At 37.3% G+C, this 17453-nt stretch overlaps 1 protein-coding gene across 2 annotated transcripts in view; it reads left to right on the top strand.

Moving 5' to 3' along the window:
- Positions 1-17453, top strand: part of SLC38A4 (solute carrier family 38 member 4) — a 64149-nt gene that overhangs the window by 18019 nt on the left and 28677 nt on the right. The window contains exon 1 of one of the 2 annotated variants that reach the window (XM_024736756.1): positions 8654-8709. The exons of the other annotated variant lie outside the window; for it this stretch is intronic. The gene's annotated coding sequence lies outside the window, so the exon portion shown is untranslated. Of the gene's footprint in view, positions 1-8653; positions 8710-17453 lie in introns of those variants that run through there. 2 annotated transcript variants of the gene reach the window in all.

Raw genomic sequence — 17453 nt, forward strand, 5'->3', positions numbered from 1 at the left:
AAAAAAAAAAAAAAAAAAAATCTAAGAATAACTTAAGAGTCAAGATTTCTATAGTTAAAAATTCAACTCCTGTAAGTCTTGTAATTAACTCCTTAACTCCTTATATATTTTACATCATTTGAAGCAAAATGCCTCATGAACCTGAATTTTTCTGTTCTTAGCCAAATTATGATACAACAAACCTGGTAGTCCAAACACAGAGCAGAGGCCCCAGCCCACTTAAACACACCAAGGATGCAACGCACTCAAGAATTGCCTCGTGCTACCCTGGTGGTTATTACTGTTTGCAGTAACCTTAATTATCACTATTTCTAACAAAGCACATTTTCTTCACATAGCCGAAACTGTGAGCTCTATGTGGCATTGCTGGGCTGGTCTTTTTTTATGAACTCATTTGAACTGAACAGACCAAAGAAAAGACATGGCCCCCTGACCCGCTGTGATCCCACCAGTGACCTCTCCAGTCGTGTTTCTCAGCATTCCAGGAACAACAGGCAGCCAGGAGCAGACCTCTTCTCATGCTGTCCCTCTGCCTGCAGTCCACTCCCCATGCCATTACTCCTGGCCAGCTCCTGTTTATTCTTTCAGTCTGAGACTAGCTGTCACCTTCTCCAGTAAGTCTTCTCTGTCCTTTTCAAGCTGAGTTGGGTGCCACACTTCTCCGACCCCTCAGTTCTCACGGGCATTTCACCTGCCACATTATAGCATCATGACTACTTAAGCAATGGATTCCCTGGAGATACCAGGGCTTCTTGAGAGCAGAGACTGGGTCTTATATGTTTTTGTCTGTCTTGCCTGAGCCCCTACCATGAAGCCTGACACATAGGTGTTCAATAATATTTATTGAATGCACAAATGAAGATGACTGCTTACTAAGCTGTAATAGAAGTTGACTATCTCACAGCATTATGAGAAAACACTGAGGCTCCAAATGTATTTAAAATCCCATTTTTCTCAACAATATTTTGAGATCTCTTAGAGTACCTCTTGCTGATGGGGAAAAAAACAATCCATCCCTCCAGAACAAACTGGACATATATAATTTCATCTAGACCCTAAATAACTCACAAGTGCCCATTCAGAATGGAAGATTTTTTTAAAGAGAGTTGATTGTTCCTAGTCAAGCACCCAAAATATTCTCACTAAGAACAGAGGTTTAGCTAGTGGCTCATGTCTGGCATTGATTAACAATTGTTACAAAACCTAAGAGAGGAACTCTTTGATTTTGTTGTTTTTGTTTTTAATAATGTTTATTGGTTTTCTCATAGTGAAAGTAATCCATACTTTTTAAAGGTTATTTGGGGCTTCCCTGGTGGCGCAGTGGTTGAGAATCTGCCTGCCAATGCAGGGGACATGGGTTCGAGCCCTGGTCCGGGAAGATCCCACATGCAGCGGAGCAACTAAGCCCATGCGCCACAACTACTGAGCCTGTGCTCTAGAGCCTGTGAGCCACAAGTTCTGAGCCTGCGTGCTGCAACTACTGAAGCCTGCACGCCAAGAGCCCATGCTCTGCAATGAGAGAAGCCACCGCAATGAGTAGCCCGCGCACAGCAACGAAACGTAGCCCCCACTCGCCACAACTAGAGAAAGTCTGCGTGAAGCAACGAAGACCCAACACAGACAAAAATTAATTAATTAAATAAATAATTTTTTTAAAAAAAGGTTATTTGGAAAATATAGATGAGAAAAAAACATTATCAACATTTTCACAATCTGGAAATAACCACTCTTTGTATTTTGATATGTGTTCTTTCAGGCATTTTTCCCTTGGCCTGAAAAGGGAAATAGTATATTATACATTAATATATAAAAAAAGATATGTTTTTATATATTATATGTATAATTTTAAAAACAACACAGGGAGCACATTACTGTTAGATTTTGTATCTTGCTTTTGAAAACTTACTATAATTTTCCGATATCCTTATTATTCTTTGAACATTCTTTGAACACATCATTGGTAACTACTGCTTAATATTCCGGGAATGCAGCGCTCTATAAAAGGACTAATGGCTCCTTACATATAGCATGGGCTTTCACTTTACCATCTCACAATTGACTCTGCGCATAAGAAGGAACTACTGTATTTTAATATATGGCAGGATCCTCAATTAGAATAATTATTAGAATATTTCTTGTTGCAACCCTTAAATAAATTCTAAAGAATTGTTTTGGATGCACAGATTGAATCAGTACATTTAATAAAGACTTTCATTCAAAATTTATACAGTACCTACTATGAACCAGGCATAACCTAATATTAATAAGGTAAACAAACAAAACAGATTGCTTACAACTAATCTAAATCGGCTGTCTAGACATACTTGAATCCATCCCCAAACCTCGTAAATATACCGTCTGCCCCTCTACTGCTGTCCTGAAGAATGAGGTCAAGACATTTACTTTTTCCGAGTCAGCTTTCCTATATTTAAAGAAAGATTTGTGCTACCAACTGTAAACCCAGCCCTCCAGGAAGTATAATTCCTAACTCATGCAACACATAAAGAACAAAAAGTTCAGTGCGTCTTGTCATGCTGGACACTGCTAACACCTGTAGCAAAGGACAGTACATCTGTCAACAAGCATACTGCAAAGAGCTCTGACCGCAACATAGCTGGGCCCTGGGGCTGCTTACAGCTCAGCGAGACAGAGCTTCCCGGGCAGAAACCTGCCCTCTCACTGAGGAGACCTGACTCAGGAAATCCTCTGCGTTCCCTGAAAAGTCCATTAAGAAAGGTCAACATCACTATTATATGTCTTATTCTGCTCAAAAATTCCTTTGAAGAACACTTTACGGTGGACTTGCATTCCTTATTTCAATATACTGGTGAGCCCACCTGAGCATATCTTTTGTTATTAGGGGCACTGATTTTTTACAGGATGGTTTCATGTCATCACCTTTCCGGAGAGCCCCTTCCCTTTAAAAATTCTGCTGGGAGCTCTTCTGTCTCCTTTGCCCTCTCTCTCCTCCCAGTACAGCCAGGCAGCCTATTGGGTCCCAGCTCTAGAAACAGTTGGTTGTCTGAATTCAAGCAAGATGACACCAGATTTACAAAGTCCAATCACTGATGAAATTACAAAATCCAAATACACAGAAATTGTTCTGGAAGAGAATTTGCTTTGAAAGGAAAGGGACGGGAGGGACTACGAAAGAGAGCAATAGAAATGAATGTGCTGCTGCCCAAATAGGATGTAATTTTTTTTGTTTGTTTTTTTGTTTTGTTTTGTTTTTGCGGTACGCGGGCCTCTCACTGTTGTGGCCTCTCCCGTTGCGGAGCACAGGCTCCGGACGCGCAGGCTCAGCGGCCATGGCTCACGGGCCCAGCCGCTCCGCTAGGCATGTGGGATCTTCCCGGACCGGGGCACGAACCCGTGTCCCCCGCATCGGCAGGCGGACTCTCAACCACTGCGCCACCAGGGAAGCCCAGGATGTAATTTTTAAACCATCAATTGCTATTAGTTAGAAAGGCAGTCGACTCAGTTTGGCACCATATTAATACTGTATTCTGTATGAAGAACTTAAATTAGCAACGTGATTTAGTTATTTAGGAAGTGTTGTTGTAATTTAATCATTATAATCAGACATCTCCTAGCAGGGCTATTTTCTCAAGCAGGCATTTTAAAGGATAAGAATCGTTCTTCAAGGCGAGCTTTAAGAGCTCTCATTTAACATTTAGAATTTAAGTACATTATTTAAGTTATAATCACCCATAAGCCACACAGACCTTGTTATCCTTCTTCACCTTGGTGTATTTGCTTAAGCAGAAGCCTGGAATGAACTTGTGATACCCTTTTCTCTGCATCATTTCCATGTGGGATCAAGAAATGAAATGGACCAGAAAGATTTGAGTTGCTTGAAAGGCAAAATGGAGAGAACAAAATATCATGAACAGCATAAGCTGTCTTCTAACTAGTTTTTTTTTTTTTTTTTCGTCAGCTAAGGCTAAAAGGAATTTTCTATTTAGGTCTGTGGCCAAGTCAGTAAGTTTGTCAACCTGCACCAAACTTGTTTGCTAATTTTGCAACACAGTGACTATTCAAACATTTCCAAAATGCTCCATTGTATAACTGTAAAGGTGGTTTAGGCTGGGCTCAAGAGAGGGGGATGCTGTCAACCGAGCAATTTCCTCAGCACACGTGGGTTGTTGCCCTTCTCTTGGTCAGGGAGGTTTTTTTTGAACAAAAAAGCAGGGCCTCTCCCAGGGGCCAGGGCTGGGCAGCCTCTTAAGGACTCATATTTGAGAGGGTCCCAAATTTAGACTTTTTGAAGTTATCATCAAATAAGGTTATTCATTAAGACACTTGTATTATATTTGTGTTGAGGTGTTATTTTGTGGAATAGGATCATTGAAAAATGTATGACAATTTAGAAACCCCGTTCAGGATTTTTAAAAAATTGAAAAAGTATATTTGGAGCCTCAAAAAATAGAAGTCGCCTAAGCTTCCATAGATATCTGAAAGACTCCGCTTAAGGGGAATTAGAAAATTTTTCATCTCTATTTCTATGTTTACAATTAATTTGGTATATGGCTTTTGGGGGTCATATTCATATTTTTCTTGTAGTCCTTATTTCTTTTTCTGTAAATTGAGATTAATAATTTCATAACCATGAAGAAAGAGACCTATAGCACCCCTATGCTTCCCTCACTCTGCAGGAAGGACCTACGTGCTCAGGTCACCCCTAGGATAACATGAATTCTGCTATTTGAATGATTTAGGAAGATTTCTGCAACATTTCTGTATGGTTTTTCTTCTTTTTCTTTTTTGCATGTATTCATACTAAGAGAGATAAGATGAAGAATTTGGAGGGCCAAAGAGTGACATCAAAAAAGATCACATCACCCTAAGCCTGAAACCCAAAAGCCAGAGAGTAAATCCTATGTTAAAAAGAAGTAACCAAAATCTTGTTTCTAACTGTGGCTGTGCTAGTGTTTTCCATTTCTAGAAGTGATTTGGTCAGACAGACGTTTACCTATAATACTATAAAAAAAAAAATAGAAAAGTTGGATTAATGCACATTTTGTCCGTATTTGGAAGCACTAATATTGGCTGTTGGATGAGAACAGACCTATAATCTTGGAAACTGATCTACTATACCAGATTTTGAGTTTACAAATCTAAAGCCTGGATATGATAAAATTCTCTTCTTGGAAATTAAGACATCTTAAAGACACAGAAAACTTAACAAGAAACAGAAGCAAGGAAAAAGGTAGGTGACCTAAAGGGAAATTGAAGTAAGGGCAAAGAAAAGTAAGTGAATACAGATACAAAGGCGATACAAAATTATTAAAAATTAGGTCATTGTGTTTCCTAGTTGTTACTGTTGCTACCCATCTTCTTCCAATTTGACTATAAGCACATCGTATTGCCAAGTATTATTTTGTCCCATGACTAAAATTAGAAATTTGGGTACAGTCATGATGAGAACAAGAGGTTGCCTTTCCCAGTGTCATTGAAAAATGCCATGATGATCTGGCTAAGGGATTTTTTTTTTTAATTGTTGACCAATTTTAACTTTATCCAGCTGGAACTTTCCCTTCGAAGAAATCGATGAATGTAGAAATTTGAAACAAGATGAGCAATGCTTTTAAGTATGGGCAAGAAAAAAACCTGATTCAATGCATGGATGTGATCTGAATCAGTTTATTTTGAGTCAGCAATTTTGTACTTTTAATAGGTAACATATGGGGATATACATTCTAGGACCTTCTCTGTACTATTTGAAAAGAATAGCCACAGATTAATGGGAGGGGTCCTGAAATGGATGAGTTACCACCATATATTCTCTTTCTCTATGTAAAGGAATATGAAGATTTTATTGCAAGTTTCTTATTTCTTATAGAATGATCACATAAAATTCACAGCGTGTGTTGTGAGCTAGTGAGAGTGCTAAATGGAAGCAGTAGTATAAAAAAGAGTCAAACTACCACTGACCCCACTTTAAATCCTTTCCATCTGCCTTCTCTTCTGCCATTGTTCTCAGACAGGCAAATAGCACCAAAGCTCGGCCATCAGCCAACATCCTCAGCACCCTTCTTGTCCCTGTCTCTAGCTCCACCCTATCATCCCATCTTATTCCCTTCCCTGCTGATTCTATGATTTTCTTCAGAAGCTTTCAAGAGATCCTGATCACAAAAATCTGAGTCCCAAGATTTAGTGCCTTCTACAGCCTGGACTCTTCCATTCTATTCCGTTTTGCTCTGAAAAGTCTCTGCTGCAGCCAGACTACTTTTCACCGTTGCCAGAATATGCTTTTATCATGTCTACAATTTGCGTCCAGGATGCCTCTCCCTTTCCTCTCTACCCGTTGCAATCTCACCTGGACTTTAGGGCACTCTTCTAGGTCCTTAGGCTCCCTGAAGTCGTCTTGGATGGCCTCAGCCCCTGGGGACTTTTCATCTTCTGGAATCCTATGGCGTATGGTGCAATTCTGCTAATATTAATCATGTTATAATTTGGGAAGCCCGGTATCCCTTTAAGTGGACATATTTTACCGCCTGCAGACTACCCCCCTACCCTGACCAAGTTTCATATACCTGTTCTTGGTGGCACTTATATGAATTCCTTATGTGAAGGACTTGCTTCATTATTCACTACCCATATATTTTTCATTTTATTCATTTTTTAAAATTCTGTACATATTCTGGTCCATTACCTCTTTGAACAGTGATGCTTGAACCAAATCAGAACCTAACAGAATATGTAGCATTTGCGTTTTTAAAAAATCAAAAGAGAATAATCTATTACCAAATATATATGTGAAATCACATTATGATATGATTTTAAGAAATGTTCAGGACATGAAACTATAATGTTTAAGTCTGTATTTTCCTTATGAAAGGAAAGTTACTGTGAGTTTTGTCAAGACCAGACCATACATTTCTTCATTAATTTTTGCATGCCTAAACATGCCAAATATCTAGGGGAAAAATCGTTAAATAACAAAAACGTTCCTCAGTCATTTTAATTCAGCCAACTTTTGTCAAATTAGCTTTTGTATGTGTGTATTTGATTTTTGAGTCAATGTTAGGAAAGTTCTGTGATAAGAATTTTGTAATTAGAGTAGGTTCTAAAGAAATATGAAAAGACCCTTCATAGAAGTCTCTTATGTGTATTTTTAATTTTAATCCAACATGCTAATTTGCTATAATTATTTAGTGAACTTGAAGATCAGAATTATATAGAAGCCAAAGCTTAAAATTTTAAGAGAAGTAAAGCTGTAGGTGTTTATACATTTATCTCCATCCTATTTTATATGAAGATATAGTATGAAATGGATTTCCACTATTAAATGGACTTTTACTAGAATACAAGTGTTTCATTTTCTAACAATTAGTGCAGGTTTTTCCTTTCTTAATTTTATACTCATCTGGTAACTTTGTAAACAGAAGGAAATCTTAAGTTGGAGAGATTATAATTAAATGATGGAAGTAATTTGAAAAGGAATAGTCTTTAAATTTGTCTGAAATTAAAATTAGTGTATTTACTATCATTTTTCCCCTAGACCATAATAATTTTTATCTGATAAGGCACAAAACTACAGAGGTAGCTCTGAAAAATAAAGAAGCAGCTAACTAAAAGACAAATGAATGTAAACACACCATGATAAAGTTAATAGACAAAATGGGCACATTTAAAATGGAAAAGAGGAATGGATAACTGGACGTTTTGTTTAATGTTTAATGTCTTGCATCAACTTAAGAATTTCCTACTCAAAGAACAATGTTTAGTCGGGTTTTTTTTTAGAAATAGGGAATTGACACAACTGTTGCAATCTAGCATTCCTTCTGATTGGTTATCGGATAGTTTATCCACGTTATAAATATTAAAAAGGCAAAGAACCCTTAATTCTGGATTGATTTTTTAATTTGTTTTTCTCACCTCACTTTCAGAAATAAGTCTGCTTTATACATTTTCATAACAGAATGAATTATTTGCCAACATATTTGAACTCTTCCTCTAATACGTGGAAAGCCAAGCAGATTTTTTTGAAAGGGAGAAAATGTCTGTTTAGAAATTCTTTAAAAACTCCAAATAGTGTTTTGCTTACTCAGCACACTGCCTTTGAAATGGTAGCAGAGGCTGACAGGGCTTATGATTTCCAACCTCACGGCACCTTGAGTAACTTGGTGCTGTTGGGAGTGTCTGTTATTCTATAACATTTCCTCTGAATAAAATCGACAATTCAAAAGCAAATAACTCTTTTGCTATTCAATGAATATTTTCTATGCATTCTGATTACAATATTCATTAAGCAGTCTGACTCCGTTATTCTGGTATTATTTTACTTTAACTTAAGTTCATAAACCTGTGGAAAAATTAACATTTTGAGATTTATCAGTCAACCAACCGATAGAATCTTGATACAGAATGACACGAATCAAGAAAAAACTTTCAGTAAGTGAGTAGTTTGTTGCATAAAAGCCCAAAATCTAAAAGCAAATAGAAATTGGTGTAACTGATGTTTAATCTAAATGTACAACAGTAAACTGATTCAGCTTCTCTTTTTTTTAAGAGCTGACGCAAGTTGGACAGAGGGAGGTGTTGGGGTGAGAGGTGGTGGTGGTGATTGGCTTGTCTAGTTCACTCCCACTGGTCTTTAAATCATTGTCTAGATCCCCAAAGGTTCACATAAGTCACCTCTGCAACAGGGGTCTGCCATTCCAAACAATTCCGGAAAGATTGCACAGGACTGGATAAATAATTAAGGTAAAGCTGTTTTTACATGAACATTTGCAGTGTTAAAATAATGCTTCCTTTCTTCTTTTTATGGTATTGATTATTTATTACAAATTAAAATGTTTGAAAATACTACTTGGGTAACTTTTTTTTTCCTCTTTAAAAAAAGCTCAATTCAATATAATGTCAGACATTGAAATTATTTACCCAGATCCTGATTGCAGTTTTCTTTTGCAGATAAGTTTAGGTGGATAATAGAAAAGGGAACATTGCAAAACCAGCAGGTAACAAGGGTTTAGTTATTTACGTTTCCTGGTTAATCACTCTGAGGAACCAACTTAATTTGTCTTAGGAGGAAGTCTAACGTTTGAGAAGTGTATTCTCAGTGTTACAACATTAAAGGTTTTCTTTATCTTGAAAACAAAAACGCCCACGAAAACGTAGTCTAATCAAAGAAGGAACATCACATCACTGCAGCAGATGTGAAAGGCTAAATATCTGGGCTGCATCACTGTCAAATGCAAAACAGAAGTTGTGTCTTACCTTGTCTTCTTATGTAACCATTTTAGTGAAGGAGTATTTTTGCAGCAAACTTACTAGAAGAAACTGAGAGATTGACTAGAATATAAGCAAAGCTTTGGATTTGGAAGGACTGGAATCATTAAAAATTTGAGCTCTATTCCTCAAATTTATTAATCAGATGGGGAGAATTCTTAAAGGATTTAAGTACCCTTGTATTTTGAGCTTCTTACAGAATGTATGGTGATTATTTTAATTAAGTGCACAGGTGATAACAAAACTGAGTGTTTTATAACTCAGTGAAAAATATTTGAAATTATATATATCATATTCATGGGCAACTTGTTGGATGAAAGAATTTTTATTTTTGATGAACTAAAGAAATTTAGGTATGTTTCCTGTAAAAGATGGCCATTTATTTTACAGACCAAGATCTTCTATTTGTTGCGATTTATATTTAGATAATGTTTTGCGATTTTCTGGAAATTCTTTATATTTATACTCCTAGGAAGTATATCAGTAACTTTTAAGTACCGAGAAATGTAGTTTTGAGAGCTAAACTGTTGAGTTTTCTTTAACCATGTTATACAGTGTGCTTTATGGGTTATTGAAGCTATTATTTTTAATACATGAGTTACTTTAAAGAAAGTAAAAAAATTTATTTTCAGAAGAAAAAAACTAACTCTGGGGGTGGTCCACTATCTATTATATAGAATGTAGACATTTTGGAACTTAGTGTATGCATAATTTATGACAGATTTTTAAATATCATGTATTAACATGGATAGAACAGACAGTTCACTATGTTAATTTCATATCTGTTACATATTGCTGTTCATTTCTGGAAACAAACTATTGTTTGGGAAAATAGGAACTAAAATTTATGCAGGAATTTCAGATATTTCTTAACATCTAAGATGACTAGAGAATCTATGTCTTTTTCTCAGAGCAGAGCTGGAAAATTTGTAAGCAAAATAATGTATTCAGATTTTATGAATAGTCCTTTATACCTCATCAAAGGGCTGCTTTAATTCTTATATTAACAAGCATGTAATATTCTTAGCAAAGGGACAAGACCTCAGCATAAGGTTATTTCTTTTAACTTTTCTAGTTCTCCCTTGATATTGTTTCTAAGCTATGTCTAAGTAGAGGAAGGGAATGAAAAATGCTAAACTATTATCACCAGCAATAGGAAGTAGTCAAGTGAATATGGTTCTGCTATTATTGGCAGTTTCTTTTCTAAGACGTACATCAGACTGAATGACAGTGAAAGCTCTTATGGAAGCTAATTTCTGTGAGAAATCATGCCGTAGGCTAATAAGCCATCTGAATATCAATGTGTGACTAGAATGGCATTGTTGGGGAAATTGTTTAAGAGAATTTCACATAAAGGTAATTAGGTTTATTTCATTGTCAAACCTATGTTCATTTATCTAAGATATATTTTGGATGTGGATTTAAATCAGTTCCTCGGATGCAAGATAATTTGGCTTTTAGAAGCTGCAGGACAAGCTACTTCCTGCGCACTCAACCAAAGTGTAAACTCTGTCACCTAAACCTAGATTTCAGAGTAGATTCATCAGAACTGGGCTGGCATGAAAGACAAAACAAATAGCGATAGTGGGAAATGCTAGCTCCTTTTTCACTTTCACTTATCGGATAAAATAAATGCTTCTAAATAATGCTACAAAGAAATGTTATGCATAATGTTTAATAACTAGAAATTGGATACAAGGAATCAGCTGTTTAGGACATCTGGCTGGCTTAATAAATATGATGAAACAAAGTCTTCCAAATGGTGATAGTGTGCCAAATACCTTTGTTTCAAGTTTTGATTTTGCACCTTCATGAATGAGTGAAGTAAAATGGCAAGGCAGAAGACCACTGCACCGGAATATCCAGTCTGTTTCTGCAAAATCTCCTTTGCAGAGAAACTTAACATCATTAGCTAGAAAGGCTAGACTACCAAAAGTTCTGTCAAACCAAATGTGATTTCTCTTTTAGAAGAATTTTGAACATTCTTTGTCTAACAAAGCTGTTCTTTCTCTTGGGAACCAGAAGGGAACATTTCTATTTCACTTTGAAATATTAACCTAGAAAGCTATAACAAGAATGTGTACTTGTATTTATAAAGGAGATCATAAAAAGTTGCCTTGGTCTTAGGAGAATGTATCACCAGGCACTGTGCTAGATGATGGGGATATGTATATGTAGTCTACAAACCTGGCCTTGTTCCCACCTTCATGAAATTTTTTACCTATCGGAGGAGACAGTTATTTATCAAATAACCATACAACTAAAAATGTAAGTGTTTTATATATGGTGAAAATAGTATGAGATTAGGTCTCAATTTCTTTATTTGTGAAGGAGTACCTACCTTGCTTACAATGTTTGTGAGAGTTTGAGAATTGTAAGGTCCTCTAATTGCCTATGGTAAATCATATGCGTGTGTGGATATTCATATTAAATACTATACACATTTGCATGCAGATGTAGGCAGTAATTAAATTCTGATGATTGGGAGAGGAAAGAGGGATTTAAATTTATTGAGGGCTTACTACAAACCACACTTTGCCATGCATATCATTTAAACCCTCACACTGCTTTATTCTCATTTTGCATACGGGATGACTTTCGTCAGAAGTTAGTTAATTTGGTCAGGACTTACAACCAGTTCTATTTATCACCAAAGCCAGATTTTCTGTTCCTGTCTGGGCTTTAGTTCTCTGTAGTAGAGACAACAGCACAGAGGTGGTGTAGCATAGAGTATGCTCAACCCCTCTGGACGTTCATTACCTCATCTGTAAAATGGGAATAAGAACAAAAATAGTACCTACCTCAGTAGGATGCTGTGAGAATTCAATGAGTTGATAGATGTGAAGCTCTTGTAATAATGTCTGGCATGTAGTAAGTACCATAAGAGTGTTTGACATGTTCTCTTTTGTTTTTAACCCTGGGATTAGCATTGCTTAATGTGAATGAAATTAATGAGGTTCCTCTGAATAAGTACAGTGTGAAATAGACTTTAGCTGAAGTCCCCAGGACTGCTGACATGTATACTCCTGTAATCCCCCAGAGGGATTGACTAAGCAAATCATGGCATGCAGGAGGGGGAGATCATTCCAGGCACAGCGACCTGAATGTGCAAATGGCCTGAGGTGGTAGAGAACTTGGGAAGTCCCTGAAATGGAAAAGGAGGCCAGAGTAGCTAGTACAGTGAAGTGGGGAGAGTGTGGAAGGAATGAAGCCAGAAGTGGAGGGACCATGTGGAACCTTGTGGGCATGCTGAGAATCTTAGACTTTATCCTAAGAGTAAAGTGAAGACAATAAAAGGTTTTATGCAAATGAATGACATGACCTAAGTTTTGTTTTTAAAAGATCACTCTGGATGTTGTGTGGAAGATGAATGAGGAGGGAGAAAGTAGGCAAGAAAGGACTCAAGGCACCAATTACAATTGTTGCAATTGACAACGTAAGAAATGATGGTCGCTTGGACAAGACTGATGGTGTAAGGAAGGGAAAGAAGTAGCCTAATTTGAGAAATAATTTGTTTGTAAAATCAACTAGACTTTGGAAAAGGCTGGATGTAAGGGATAAAAAAAAAATTATAATAGAAGACTGATATTTCTGATTTGAGGAGCTGGATAAATGGTGACAACATTCTTTGGAGAGGAAATATTGGAAGAAGGGGAACTATCGCAAGTTAGATTTTTAGACACATTGAATTTAAACTACCTTTGAGATATGCAAGTGTATATCTGGACACTTGGAACTGGAGATCACAGTAGAGGCCTGGGCCAAAGCTGTGACTTGAGGAATCCTTGGTTTATGAAGCTTTGAGAGTAGATTAAAATAGGGGGCTTATGACCTACCACTGAGGGATTCAAAGAATGAAACTTCAAACAAAATGGTACTTTTTAAATGAACAAAAGTTCTGTAAAATAATAGCAGTGTCAATAACAAATGGAAGTTTTAAGAATTCCTAGAAGCCAGGAAGCAGATAGGGCTGGAAAACCTGTGAAAGAGAAAAGGAACCGGGGTAAACCAGGTAAATGGGCTTTCTCCAGAAGGACCCAGTAGCGGTTCCAAGTTGAGTCAATATATACAAAGAGGAGGCGTGAATCACCAACAACCATTGATCAGGTGTTCACCAAGGAGCCTTGGTTTGGACTCTTGGTCTGTTTGGGCTGCCTCTTTTGCCCAAAGGATAAGGATAATCTAGTCTGAAAGAGAGCCTGAGAATGGACTCTATAATAAATACCAGGGCCTCCACAGCAGGCAAAAAGAGATAACAAGCAGGAATGGAAGCTCCGTCAAAAGGGGAAAATACATCACTGTGTTTTTCTTCCAGAGGCACCTCGCCTACAGTGCCAGCTGTGTCTGTGAGTAGGGTCCTGCTGGTGCTCTGCACACAGACCGGGTGCATAGACCCCACTTACCCAGGACCCACAAGGGAGCAACCCATCAGTGTAATGAGCCTGCAAGATTTCAGAGAAACCCCAAGGACTAGCTTTCTAAGCTAACCAATATATTCTTCATTCACAAATATGAACAGACAACCTAGGATCGCTCAGAGTTTAAGAAAAACCAGGCATATGGAAGAGAAGGGCCAAGATTAACAAAGAGAATAACTCCAGAAAAAAAGACATAATTTAGGGGACAAAAAGAGCTTTTGGAAACTTCTAATCAATAGCCTTAGAAAGGGTTGAGTAAATACTGCAACTGTAAAACAAACAAAAAAAGATGTTATGAAAAGAGAGGAAGAGACTGAACAGATTCTCAGAAATTAAAAACATGAGTGTGAAAAATAATTAGTGGGCAGGTTGAAAAGTAAAATGGGTACAGATTAAAAGTAAACAATGTTTTTCTACTCTACTCTTAATACTTTCTTCTGATACCAAAAGTATGGGTTTTTCTCACACTGGCAAATTCTCCCACACCAGCTGGGAGTCCTACAGTTCAGTCAGTTCTGACACTATTTGCTGGAATCAACATCAGATCCCACAGGTTAAGAGCTCAGTCCCACAAGATTGCCTCCACTTCAGATGCAATGGCAAGTCCAGACCTCCCGTACTTCTGGCCAGCCGGCTATAAATCAGATTTAATAATTTTCTAGAATTGCTCACAGAACTCAGGAAAACAGTTTACTTACTAGATTACTGGTTTATTATAAAAGGATATAATTCAGGAACTGCCAGATGGCAGAGATGCATAGGACAAAGTATGAAGGGAGGGATCTCAGAGCTTTCATGCCCTTGCCTGGTGTGCCACCCTCCTAGCACCTCCATATGATAACCAATCCAGAAGCTCTCCAAACCCCTTTAGTTAGGATTTTTTTATAGAGGCTTCATTAACTAGGCATGACTGATTAACTCACTGGCCATTAGTGAGTCCCCACCCACTCTCCTCTCCCAGGAGGTTGGAAGTGGGGCTGACAGCTCCAACTGTCTAATCACTTGGTTGGTTCCCCTGGCAACCAGCTCCCTCATCCTTAGGGGCTTTACAAAAGTCACTTCATTAAGGTACACTCAGGTGTGGTTGAAAGGGTCTTGTTATGAATAACAACAACAAAAAAAACACCTTTATCACTCCAGAGCTATTTCAGGAACTGGGGACAAAACCCAAATATTAATTTATTGTATTACATTTGGAGCTCTGTGCCAGGAATGAGGATGAAGATCAAATGTATATTTATTATTATATCACAATGTCACACAACTGAAGATCAAATTTGTTATTTTGGACATTGAGGAACTATCCCTGAACACTGAGTAGTAAAGAGATGGGAAATAAAGAGAAAATCTTGGCAATAGAGATCAAGTGGTCCAATATATGACTAATACAAGTTTTAGAGGGAGGAAACAGATTTAAAATAGTAGAACATTTTCATGGTCAGAAGAAAGACACAAGTCTTTTCAATGAATGGTCTCTCCACGTGCGGTGTATGATGAAGTTTTAAAACTACTCACATCTAGTTACATCCTGGAGAAATTTCAGATTGTGATAAGGATCCTAAAACCCTCCAAAAGAAAAAAAGTCAAAGGAAGGAGAATCTCACTCATCAGTGGAAGCTAGAAGTCAAGAGGAAAATATCTTCCACATTATGAAGGAAAATGATTTTGAATCTAGAATTCAAACAATCAAAAAAGTTTGAGGGCAAAATAAAGACATTTTCCAACATGACACAACTCAGAAATTCTGTTTACAAACATGGACCTATTGTGTGAAAAAAAGTTATTCAAGGCAGTATTTCAGCACAATGCAAAATGAATTGAAGAACGGAGATGGCATGGCATTCAAGAAACATTGGCAGCTGAACAAGACCCAGAGGATGGAGGAGGAAGCCGTTCAGAAAGTAAAAGAGCATGGATAATTTGCATTCAAAGTTTTAGTAATATAGGATTATATTTCCCTTACTATGTAGTCAAATATACTGTAGGTTCTTTGGGCATACTACTTACACAATCATAATGTTGTAAATACTGATTATTCATTTTCAGTGTTCAGAAACATCCTCTAGATAAATTATGATTTGTTTTACAGAATAGGATGAAATTATTATGCATCTTAACATTGTAGAAGTATTTCATGAACTGAAACAATTAGGAGGGTGGGGGAAGGAATTAGGAGTATAGAAAGAAGTATGCTAATTTCCTTATCCTTCCTAAGTGTCAGTCTAGAGTTGATAAACCAAGTCAGAGAGGTTTTAGTGAATAATTTAAATTTAGAATGACTAACTTTAAATGAAGAACTAAAAACAGTAACTGTCGTTAGTGATTGCTACTGGGAAGTGAAACTGATACTGTGTGGTGCTGAGAGAAGCCTTTGTACTCAGTACAAGTTTCTCTTTTTTTTTTTTTTGCGGTACGCGGGCCTCTCACTGTCGTGGCCTCTCCCGTCGCGGAGCACAGGCTCCGGACGCACAGGCTCAGCGGCCATGGCTCACGGGACCAGCCGCTCCGTGACATGTGGGATCTTCCCAGACCAGGGCACGAACCCGTGTCCCCTGCATCAGCAGGCGTACTCTCAACCACTGTGCCACCAGGGAAGCCCTCTCTTTTTTAAACTGTATGTGTGTCTTACTTCTATTCTCTCTAGTGCTTTTAACATTTCTCTCTTCATCTTTGATGTTATACACGTACACTACCTCATATTAATGAATATATTCATTTTTCTTCCTCTTGCTTGAAGTACCGTGTGTTTTTTTAAATCCTGAGAACTACTATCTTTCTTTAGCTCCCAACAATTCTTTGCCATTATGTCCTTTTGGTCTCTCCCTAGTCTCATAATTTTCTCATATTAGAATAACTATTAGGGTATGTTTAACCTTCTTTTTCTCATTTTTCTTCCCCATGTCTCTTAACTTCTTTATATTTTTCTTTCTTTCTTTGTGATATAATCAGAGTGATTTCCACTGATCTATCTTCCAGTTTCATTACTCTCCCTTCAGCTGAGTTTTTTATATGACTATACATTTTATTTTTAGAATTCTTTTTTTGGCTGTTTCTCAAACTAACCTGATTTTTTTTTTACCATGTTCTTAATCTGTGGATGTTATTTCTTATTTTGAATCTTTTATTACTTTTTATTATATTAATTTTAAAGTCCATTTTAAGTTACCTTGCAGTTTGTAGTCACTCGGGTATGAATCTTATTATTTCTTGTGCTGACACTCCTAATGAGTTTCTGTGTGTGATATGTAACTTTTGTGATTTGGGGTGTGAACTCATGTTGAGTGTGAGTTGTCTTTCACAGATGTGCTGCTGCAGCCCTGGATTGTGGAGGCCTTGTCATGTGGCTGTTTCATGTTTGTCAGGGGATTTGTGGATTCCATGAATTCTGGAGCAATTTTTATGTTAGTTTTTCTACTCAGGATTTCCTTACCAAATGGGTAGTGCATGTTTCAGAACCACACATTCCAAGAGTAATAGTGTTTCTCCCAATATAACGCTTCAACAAGAATTTCAATAGTAAAAATTTCAGAACATTACCATTAATGGGTTCATAGCATCTTTTGACGCAGTGCCAGTCCACCCCTTTTCACTTTACAGTTGAGGAAAATGAGGTCAAAAAGTTAAATAACTTGGGCTGAAATCCAACAAATTAAAGGCAGAGCAGAGCCTAAAAGCTGGACCCTTTTCTTGTTAAAGTGCATTTCAACTTTATATAAATGGTGACTGAGGCTGATTCAAAGACAAACCTGTACTTGCTTTGGTTACTATTCTTAACTTTGGCTTCATGATCCAAGGGCCTGG

This window comes from Neophocaena asiaeorientalis, unplaced genomic scaffold, assembly GCF_003031525.2.
Source record: "Neophocaena asiaeorientalis asiaeorientalis breed wild unplaced genomic scaffold, Neophocaena_asiaeorientalis_V1.1 scaffold134, whole genome shotgun sequence".
Classification (NCBI taxonomy): Eukaryota; Metazoa; Chordata; class Mammalia; order Artiodactyla; family Phocoenidae; genus Neophocaena; species Neophocaena asiaeorientalis.